Genomic DNA, 11,350 nt, shown 5'->3' with positions numbered 1-11,350 from the left:
TATGATATTGGCCATATCATGTCACTACTTTATATAATTGCATGCGATGTTTATTATGTTTTATGCATCTTGTTTACTTAGAACGACGGTAGTAAATAAGATGATCCCTTACAAAAATTTCAAGAAGTGTTCTCCCCTAACTGTGCACCGTTGCTACAGTTCGTCGTTTCGAAGCACCACGTGATGATCGGGTGTGATAGATTCTTACGTTCACATACAACGGGTGTAAGACAGTTTTACACAGCGAAAACACTTAGGGTTAACTTGACGAGCCTAGCATGTACAGACATGGCCTCGGAACACGGAGACCGAAAGGTCGAACACGAGTCGTATGGAAGATACGATCTACATGAGAATGTTCACCGACGATGACTAGTCCGTCTCACGTGATGATCGGACACGGCCTAGTCGACTCGGATCGTGTAACACTTAGATGACCAAAGGGATGTCAAATCTGAGTGGGAGTTCATTATAATTTGATTAGATGAACTTAATTATCATGAACTTAGTCTAAAATTTTTACAATATGTCTTGTAGATCAAATGGCCAACGTAGTCCTCAACTTCAACGCGTTCCTAGAGAAAACCAAGCTAAAAGATGATGGCAGCAACTATACGGACTGGGTCCGGAACCTGAGGATCATCCTCATAGCTGCCAAGAAAGATTATGTCCTACAAGCACAGCTTGGTGACGCACCCGTTCTCCCTGCAGAACAAGATGTTATGAACGCTTGGCAGGCACGTTTCGATGACTACTCCCTCGTTCAGTGCGGCATGCTTTACAGCCTAGAGCCGGGGCTCCAAAAGCGTTTTGAGAGACATGGAGCATATGAGATGTTCGAAGAGCTGAAAATGGTTTTCCAAGCTCATGCCCGGGTCGAGAGATATGAAGTCTCCGACAAATTCTTCAGCTGTAAGATGGAGGAAAACAGTTCTGTCAGTGAGCACATACTCACTATGTCTGGGTTGCATAACCGCTTGACTCAGCTGGGAGTTAATCTCCCGGATGATGCGGTCATTGACAGAATCCTCCAGTCGCTTCCACCGAGCTACAAGAGCTTTGTGATGAACTTCAATATGCAGGGGATGGAAAAGACCATTCCTGAAGTATTTGCTATGCTGAAATCAGCAGAGGTAGAAGTCAGAAAGGAACATCAAGTGTTGATGGTCAATAAAACCACTAAGTTCAAGAAGGGCAAGGGTAAAAAGAACTTCAAGAAAGACGGCAAGGTAGTTGCCACGCCCAGCAAGCAAGCTGCCGGGAAGAAGCCAAAGAATGGACCCAAGCCCGAGACTGAGTGTTTTTATTGCAAGGAAAGTGGTCACTGGAAGCGGAATTGCCCCAAATACTTAGCGGACAAGAAGGCCGGCAAAACCAAAGGTATATTTGATATACATGTAATTGATGTGTACCTTACCAGTAATCGTAGTAACTCCTGGGTATTTGATACCGGTGCCGTTGCTCATATTTGTAACACACAACAGGAGCTGCGGAATAAACGGAGACTGGCGAAGGACGAGGTGACGATGCGCGTCGGGAATGGTTCCAAGGTCGATGTGATCGCCGTCGGCACGCTACCTCTACATTTACCTACGGGATTAGTTTTGAACCTCAATAATTGTTATTTTGTGCCAAGTTTGAGCATGAACATTGTATCAGGATCTCGTTTAATTCGAGATGGCTACTCATTTAAATCCGAGAATAATGGTTGTTCTATTTATATGAGAGATATGTTTTATGGTCATGCTCCGATGGTGAATGGTTTATTCTTTATGAATCTCGAGCGTAATGCTACACATATTCATAGTGTAAGTACCAAAAGATGTAAGATTGATAGTGATAGTCCCACATACTTGTGGCACTGCCGCCTCGGTCACATAGGTGTCAAACGCATGAAGAAGCTCCATGCTGATGGACTTTTAGAGTCTCTTTGTTATGAGTCATTTGACACGTGCGAACCATGCCTCATGGGAAAAATGACCAAGACTCCATTCTCAGGAACAATGGAGAGAGCAACCAACTTATTGGAAATCATGCATACTGATGTGTGCGGTCCAATGAGTGTTGAGGCTCGCGGTGGCTATCGTTATGTTCTCACCCTCACTGATGACTTGAGTAGATATGGGTATGTCTACTTAATGAAACACAAGTCTGAGACCTTTGAAAAGTTCAAGGAATTTCAGAGTGAAGTTGAGAATCAACGTGACAGGAAAATCAAGTTTCTACGATCAGATCGTGGAGGAGAATACTTGAGTCACGAGTTTGGTACACACTTAAGAAAATGTGGAATAGTTTCACAACTCACGCCGCCTGGAACACCTCAGCGTAATGGTGTGTCCGAACGTCGTAATCGCACTCTATTAGATATGGTGCGATCTATGATGTCTCTTGCCGATTTACCACTATCTTTTTGGGGCTATGCTTTAGAGACTGCCGCATTCACTTTAAATAGGGCCCCGTCGAAATCCGTTGAGACGACACCGTATGAATTATGGTTTGGGAAGAAACCTAAGCTGTCATTTCTAAAAGTTTGGGGATGCGATGCTTATGTCAGGAAACTTCAACCTGAAAAGCTCGAACCCAAATCGGAAAAATGCGTCTTCATAGGATACCCTAAAGAAACGGTTGGGTATATCTTCTACCTCAGATCCGAAGGCAAGATCTTTGTTGCCAAGAATGGGTCCTTTCTGGAGAAAGAGTTTCTCTCGAAAGAAGTAAGTGGGAGGAAAGTAGAGCTTGATGAAGTATTACCTCTTGAACCGGAAAATGGCGCAACTCAAGAAAATGTTCCTGAGGTGCCTGCACCGACTAGAGAGGAAGTTAATGATAATGATCAAGATACTTCTGATCAAGCTCCTACTGAAATTCGAAGGTCCACGAGGACACGTTCCGCACCAGAGTGGTACGGCAACCCTGTCTTGGAAATCATGTTGTTAGACAACGGTGAACCTTCGAACTATGAAGAAGCGATGGCGGGTCCGGATTCCGACAAATGGCTAGAAGCCATGAAATCCGAGATAGGATCCATGTATGAAAACGAAGTATGGACTTTTACTGACTTGCCCGTAGAACGGCGAGCCATAGAAAATAAATGGATCTTTAAGAAGAAGACGGACGCGGATGGTAATGTGACCATCTATAAAGCTCGGCTTGTCGCTAAGGGTTATCGACAAGTTCAAGGGATTGACTATGATGAGACTTTCTCACCGGTAGCGAAGCTGAAGTCCGTCCGAATCATGTTAGCAATTGCCGCATTTTATGATTATGAAATTTGGCAAATGGACATCAAAACGGCATTCCTTAATGGTTTCCTTAAGGAAGAATTGTATATGATGCAGCCGGAAGGTTTTGTCGATCCTAAAAATGCTGACAAGGTGTGCAAGCTCCAACGCTCGATTTATGGGCTGGTGCAAGCATCTCGGAGTTGGAACATTCGTTTTGATGAGATGATCAAAGCGTTTGGGTTTACACAGACTTATGGAGAAGCCTGTGTTTACAAGAAAGTGAGTGGGAGCTCTATAGCATTTCTCATACTATATGTAGATGACATACTTTTGATGGGAAATGATATAGAACTTTTGGACAGCATTAAGGCCTACTTGAATAAGAGTTTTTCAATGAAGGACCTTGGAGAAGCTGCTTATATATTAGGCATCAAGATCTATAGGGATAGATCAAGACGCCTCATAGGTCTTTCACAAAGCACATATCTTGATAAGATTTTGAAGAAGTTCAAAATGGATCAGTCCAAGAAAGGGTTCTTGCCTGTTTTGCAAGGTGTGAAATTGAGCTCAGCTCAATGTCCGACCACGGCAGCAGAGATAGAAGAGATGAGTGTCATCCCCTATGCCTCAGCCATAGGTTCTATTATGTATGCCATGCTGTGTACCAGATCTGATGTAAACCTTGCCGTAAGTTTGGTAGGAAGGTACCAAAGTAATCCCGGCAAGGAACACTGGACAGCGGTCAAGAATATCCTGAAGTACCTGAAAAGGACTAAGGAAATGTTTCTCGTTTATGGAGGTGACGAAGAGCTCGTCGTAAAAGGTTACGTCGACGCTAGCTTCGACACAGATCTGGATGACTCTAAGTCACAAACCGAATACGTGTATATTTTGAATGGTGGGGCAGTAAGCTGGTGCAGTTGCAAGCAAAGCGTCGTGGCGGGATCTACATGTGAAGCGGAGTACATGGCAGCCTCGGAGGCAGCACATGAAGCAATATGGGTGAAGGAGTTCATCACCGACCTAGGAGTCATACCCAATGCGTCGGGGCCGATCAAGCTCTTCTGTGACAACACTGGAGCTATTGCACTTGCCAAGGAGCCCAGGTTTCACAAGAAGACAAGGCACATCAAGCGTCGCTTCAACTCCATCCGTGAAAATGTTCAAGATGGAGACATAGAGATTTGTAAAGTACATACGGACCTGAATGTAGCAGATCCGTTGACTAAACCTCTCCCAAGAGCAAAACATGATCAACACCAGAATTCCATGGGTGTTCGATTCATCACAATGTAACTAGATTATTGACTCTAGTGCAAGTGGGAGACTGTTGGAAATATGCCCTAGAGGTAATAATAAAAGCATTATTATTATATTTCTTTGTTCATGATAATTGTCTTTATTCATGCTATAATTGTGTTATCCGGAAATCGTAATACATGTGTGAATAACAGACACCAACATGTCCCTAGTAAGCCTCTAGTTGACTAGCTCGTTGATCAATAGATAGTCATGGTTTCCTGGCTATGGACATTGGATGTCATTGATAACGGGATCACATCATTAGGATAATGATGTGATGGACAAGACCCAATCCTAAACATAGCACAAGATCGTATAGTTCGTTTGCTAGAGTTTTTGCAATGTCAAAGTATCTCTTCCTTCGACCATGAGATCGTATAACTCCTGGATGCCGTAGGAGTGCTTTGGGTGTATCAAACGTCACAACGTAACTGGGTGACTATAAAGGTGCACTACAGGTATCTCCGAAAGTATCTATTGTTTTATATGGATCGAGACTGGGATTTGTCACTCCGTATGACGGAGAGATATCACTGGGCCCACTCAAGTAATGCATCATCATAATGAGCTCAAAGTGACCAAGTGTTTGGTCACGGGATCATGCATTACGGTACGAGTAAAGTGACTTGCCGGTAACAAGATTGAACGAGGTATTGGGATACCGACGATCGAATCTCGGGCAAGTAACATATCGATTGACAAAGGGAATTGCATACGGGGTTGATTAAATCCTCGACATCGTGGTTCATCCGATGAGATCATCGTGGAGCATGTGGGAGCCAACATGGGTATCCAGATCCCGCTGTTGGTTATTGATCGGAGAGCAATCTCGGTCATGTCTACATGTCTCCCGAACCCGTAGGGTCTACACACTTAAGGTTCAGTTACGCTAGGGTTGTAGGGATATGTATATGCAGTAACCCGAATGTTGTTCGGAGTCCCGGATGAGATCCCGGACGTCACGAGGAGTTCCGGAATGGTCCGGAGGTAAAGATTTATATATGGGAAGTCCTGTTTCGGGCATCGGGACAAGTTTCGGGGTTATCGGTATTGTACCGGGACCACCGGAGGGGTCCCGGGGGCCCATCGGGTGGGGCCACCCATCCCCGGGGGCCACATGGGCTGTAGGGCGTGCGCCTTGGCCTGCTTGGGCCAAGGGCACCAGCCCCACATAGGCCCATGCGCCTAGGGTTCAAGGGGGCAAGAGTCCTAGGAGGGTAAGGCACCTCCTAGGTGCCTTGGGGGGGAGGGAAACCCCCCTTGGCCGCCGCACCCCCTAGGAGATTGGATCTCCTAGGGCCGGCCACCCCCCCTTGGCACCCCTATATATAGTGGGGGAGAGGAGGGACTTCATACCTTGAGTCCTTGGCCTTTGGTTGCCTCCTTCTCCCTCCCCAACACCTCCTCCATCTCCTTATTGCTTAGCGAAGCTCTGCCGGAGTACTGCAGCTCCATCAACACCACGCCGTCGTGCTGCTGCTGGTGCCATCTCCCTCAACCTCTCCTCCCTCCCTTGCTGGATCAAGAAGGAGGAGACGTGGCTGTTCCGTACGTGTGTTGAACGCGGAGGTGCCGTCCGTTCGGTGCTAGGATCTCCGGTGATTCGAATCACGTCGTGTTCGACTACATCATCCCCGTTCTTTGAACGCTTCCGCTCGCGATCTACAAGGTACGTAGATGCATCCAATGACTCGTTGCTAGATGAACTCCTAGATGATCTTGGTGAAACGAGTAGGAAAATTTTTGTTTTCTGCAACGTTACCCAACAGCGTCGTGGTTTTCCATTGCCATCCCTGACTTCGGATGTGCTTAGGTCACTGGTGCTGCTACGGGCCAACCAGCTGTCTTCGCCCACGTAAAAGCGGGTCATGAGGCTTGTTAGGGCTGCCATTGTTCTCGATTTTTCTTGGCCGAGGTGTCTGGCGAGCGATTCATCTCGGACGCTGTGTTTGAAAGCTGCTAAGGCTTCGGCGTCCGGACAGTCGACGATTTGGTTCTTCTTGGTGAGAAACCCGTTCCAAAGCTTTCGGGCAGACTCTCCGGACTATTGGATAATATGACTTAAATGGTCTGCATCCGGAGGTCGGACGTAAGTCCCTTGAAAATTAGCCCGAAAAGCATGCTCGAGCTCCTCCCAACTTCCAATTGAGTTTTCGGGGAGGCTTTTCAACCAGTGCCGAGCTGGTCCTTCAAGCTTGAGGGGCAAGTATTTAATGGCATGGAGATCGTCTCCACGAGCCATATGGATATGGAGGATAAAGTCCTCGATCCAGACTCCAGGGTCTGTGGTCCCGTCGTACGCCTCTATGTTCACTGGTTTGAATCCTTCTGGGAATTCGTGATCCAGCACCTCATCGGTGAAACATAGGGGGTGTGCGGCACCCCTGTATTGGGATATGCCATGGCATTCGGAGGGTTGTAGTGTTCGGTTTTGATTTTGTGCCGGAGCGCGCTTCCTAGATCCATAGATGGATCTGGTCGTACCTGATTTTTGGCGCAAGTTCTCACGTAGATCGTGTGTTGACTTATGTGTGAATTTTGTTAGCCGCTCTATCGTGGTCACAAGGTGGTGGATCCGGCCGGTTGGCCGTATCAGTTTTTGGTTTCGTGGGTTCTAAGGCCTCATCGTCGAATTCAGGTAATAGCTTGCGTTTTGGATAGCTATTTGTGTGGTAACTTCCACCATACTTTGTTTCGTTGACGAGCACTTTGTTCCACCTGCTGTTGAGCGTATCTTGTGCGGCCTTAAGCCTTTGTTTCTGCTTCTTCAGACTCCTCGCCGTGGCAATAAGCCTTCTGCGGAGGTTCTCTTGCTCCAAGTGCGTTTTCCGAGATGATGTGTGCATCTTCGTCCGGACTATTTTCCTCCCCAGACGGGGTTTGATGAGGTTTATCCTTGGCGTCGCTGTGTTCGGATGCCGGATCCGCACTATGTTCGCCGTTTGCATTTTCATCGTGCTCTGCCACCGGGGCGATGCGGTCATCGTTTCTTCTAGAGTCGACTGGACTGTTATTTCCTCTTGCGATGTTATCGCTGTTTTTGCTATGGCGGGACTTAGAGCGGCGCCGCTGATGTCAACGCTTGGGTTGCTTGGAGGGGGCATCCTCTGCTGTCTCTTTGTCATTGCCCTCTTTGGGTGTATCCATCATGTATATGTCATGTGATGAAGTGGTTGTCCGGCGCCCTGTGGGCGCTAGTTCCTGTTCGTCTCCTACATCATCGTTCATGCCGTCGATGTCTTTAGAGTCGAAGTTGAGCATGTCGGTTAAGTCATCGACAGTGGCTACCAAGTGGGTGGTGGGTGGGCAGCGAATTTCTTCGTTGTCCGCATCCCATTCTAGTCGGACATAGTTCGGCCAAGGTTCTCCTGACAGGGAGAGAGACCTTAATGAATTTAGCACATCGCCGAAAGGCGAGTGCTGAAAGATATCCGCGCGCGGAGGTGAACTCCATGATCGGCGCCTAGTCGGGTTCGACGGGCACGGATGTAAGCGGCTCGGAGTTCGTGGCCGGAGATGAATCCAGTGGTTCAGCGACACGACTCTCGTAAGGGGTGAAGTCAGTATCTGGCTCTGTCGCCACTGAGAGCGCGACCTTCGTGACGGGGTCTATCCCTCCGCTTTCGGATGGCGCGATTTGCTCCGGATTGATGGCCAGAGTAGTTGTAGATGCAATCTCCCGAATACTGTCCGAAGGTAGAGTTATGTCATGCTCGTCGTGACTGTGTGGCGCACCTGGCACAGGCTCGAATCCGTCGAAGATCAAGTCTCCGCGGATGTCGGCAATGTAGTTCAAGTTTCCGAATCTGACCTGATGGCCAGGGGCATAGCTCTCCATCTGCTCCAGATGGCCAAGCGAATTGGCCCGCAGTGCGAAGCCGCCGAATACAAAGATCTGCCCGGGGAGGAAAACCTCACCCTGGACCGCATCGCTAGCGATGATCGAAGGAGCCATCAAGCCTTACGGTGACGACACAGTGGAACTCTCAATGAAAGCACCAATGTCGGTGTCAAAACCGGCGGATCTCGGGTAGGGGGTCCCGAACTGTGTGTCTAAGGCGGATGGTAACAGGAGGCAGGGGACAAGATGTTTACCCAGGTTCGGGCCCTCTTGATGGAGGTAATACCCTACATCCTGCTTGATTGTTCTTGATGATATGAGTATTAGAAGAGTTGATCTACCACGAGATCGTAGAGGCTAAACCCTAGAAGCTAGCCTATGGTATGACTGTCTGTTGTCCTACAGACTAAACCCTCCGGTTTATATAGACATCGGAGGGGGTTAGGGTTACACAAGGTCGGTTACAAGGGAGGAGATCCCCATATCCGTATTGCCTAGCTTGCCTTCCACGTCAAGGAGAGTCCCATCCGAACACGGGACGAAGTCTTCAATCTTGTATCTTCATAGTCCAACAGTCCGGCCGAAGGATATAGTCCGGCTGTCCGGAGACCCCCTAATCCAGGACTCCCTCACCTACCATCCTTCCTAGGTCCACCGGTGACATGGCATGGTAGTAGTAGACATATCTCTCTCTATCTCTCTCTCCCTCCCTCCCTCTCTCTCTCTCTCTCACACACACACACACACTAGTTTGCATGCATAATCTCCCTAGAGAGAGGATGGAACATTGCTACCATAGGATATATTCCTCATATTGCAATTTTTAAAAGACATATAGTGATGTTGAATTCTGAAGTAAGTGCCGTGACATGACAAACTAATATTTTCTCAAATTTTTAGAGACATATAAGGTTTTTCATGATTATTTTCTGTACATTTTTGAATTTGGGCGCATATTATCATTTAAACACATGTATCACTGACGTTTTCCTTCAAGGGCTCATTTCATTTGCATGATTTCCAAATCAAAAGATAGGAAAAGTAAAGGGTTGAGATCTCATGTCCACTCTAATCCTTTTGCATTTTCTATGAAGTCTCGTGTAATGCTTAAGACCTACTTAGAATCCTTGGGAATTAAGCCAATATGGACAAAATCCTTAGGAATCTAGTACCTCCATTCATGTGAATCTAGTGACATACATAGCAGAAAATCAAAAGGATCAAAACCCTATAAGAATCCTAAAAAAATACTACAAATCGAATGAGTATTGAATCCTTATTTTTCACTACATATATACTCCAAGTTGCAACATGACAACCGATAGCATGTCAATATTGAAAGGCAATGTTAGGAGCTTCATGGTTATTTTTTTCACCACAGTTCAGAAGTTGGAACCATAATATTGTTTGAACATTGGTATTGTTTTGACAATATATTCTTGAATTTGACATTCGCATCATTTTTACCGCCCCACAATGTGCAGAAAAAAAAAATACTCCATCCGTTCCCAAATATTTGTCTTTCTAGCGATTTCAAGAAATGACTACATACGAAGTAAAATGAGTGAATCTACACTCTAAAATATGTCTACATACATCCGTATGTTGTAACCATTTAAAATGTCTAGAAAGACAAATATTTAGGAACGGAGGGAGTATGATTTAACTCAAAAGCATTAGGGTGGACAATCTCTCAGCAAGTGTTGAAATTCTGTAAAATAAACTATTTGCGAAAAAATGAAGAAGGAAAATAGATATCACGGACATTTATTTAATTTTCGTTAGCAGTAGGTAAACAATATTGTAATCCCTGAACAACTTCATTTCCTAAAAAGATCAATAGTTACCATGGAACATATTTTGTTTTATAGAAAAAATGATGAAGCCTTTTTTAGAGATGTGATGTCTTTGAATTTGAAAAGAAAGAAAAAAGAGGCAATGGTTGTTTCATGGTAGTAGTAATAGTAAAAATGAAAGGTGAAAAAGAAAACTGACATATGCCATAAGCGACATATACCAGACCGGAGGGCAGAGCAGAATGGCATCCTCCGTCCTTCTTCATCCCCTTGTCGTTGGGCCATCGTAGGAGATCGCATCGCCGGCTCCAAGCTTATGTAATCTCTTACATGACTTTGTATTTGTATGATAATCAATAACATTTCTTTTATTGACTTTGTATGATCAACTTTGTATTATTCAATTTTTAGAATAAAGTTTGCATTTCATTTATTTATTGCAATTTATTTGAAATTCATGTCCAATTGATAAAAGACTTTACCTTTTGCACTTGAGTCCTTATGTTATACTCCTATTTGGAATATGAACCAAACTCAAATATGAGCAAAGATTTATGTTCAGTTTTATACTGGATGCAACTTCACATAAGTTTGAAATTTATCCTAAATTTATTTAAACGAACGCAAAGCTCAATCAAAAAAGAAAACCCCGCTCTCATATAACTACGGGTCATTGATTACGCTGAAAAATATTGTAATCGTCGAACAACTCCATTTCTTGAAAAGACGAATAGTTACCATGGAGCATAGTATTTTGTTTTGCACTAGAAAGTAATGAAGTCTTTTTTGGAGATGTGATGTCTTTGAATTGAACTTGAAAATAAAGAAAAGGAAAAGCAATGGTTGTTTTATGATGGTAAAAATAAAAATGAAAGGTGAAAAAAAAACAGTAACTAACGTGTGCCATAAGCGGCATATACCAGAGCAGAGGGCAGAGCAGAGTGGCATCCTCCCTTCCCTTCCTCCTCCCCTTCCCCCGTCGCCGGGCCGTCGTAGGCCGCCAGCCGCGGCCACCTCCCCCGTCCGCCCTCCGCCTCTCCCGCCAGCCCCTCCGTCGGCCCCCAGCCCCGTCGCATCCTCCGCCGCGTCCTCCTCTATCCGCCCGTGTAGATCCGTCCGGCGAGCATCCCGACGGGCTCGCCGCCGCCAGCCGCCCTCCTCAGCCGAGAGCGAATCGAGGTGACCCC

General features: G+C 45.9%; 1 protein-coding gene across 1 annotated transcript in view; it reads left to right on the top strand.

Annotated features, from left to right (window-relative positions):
* The first annotated feature begins 11,115 nt into the window (after positions 1 to 11,115).
* Positions 11,116 to 11,350, top strand: part of LOC119287237 (mitogen-activated protein kinase kinase 3-like) — an 8,703-nt gene continuing 8,468 nt past the window's right edge. The window contains exon 1 of the mRNA XM_037566760.1: positions 11,116 to 11,342. The gene's annotated coding sequence lies outside the window, so the exon portion shown is untranslated. The remainder of the gene's footprint in view (positions 11,343 to 11,350) is intronic.

Source organism: Triticum dicoccoides, chromosome 4A (assembly GCF_002162155.2).
Source record: "Triticum dicoccoides isolate Atlit2015 ecotype Zavitan chromosome 4A, WEW_v2.0, whole genome shotgun sequence".
Lineage (NCBI taxonomy): Eukaryota > Viridiplantae > Streptophyta > Magnoliopsida > Poales > Poaceae > Triticum > Triticum dicoccoides.
The sequence above is the reverse complement of the archived record's forward strand: the minus strand, read 5'-3'. Positions and strand labels throughout refer to the sequence as shown.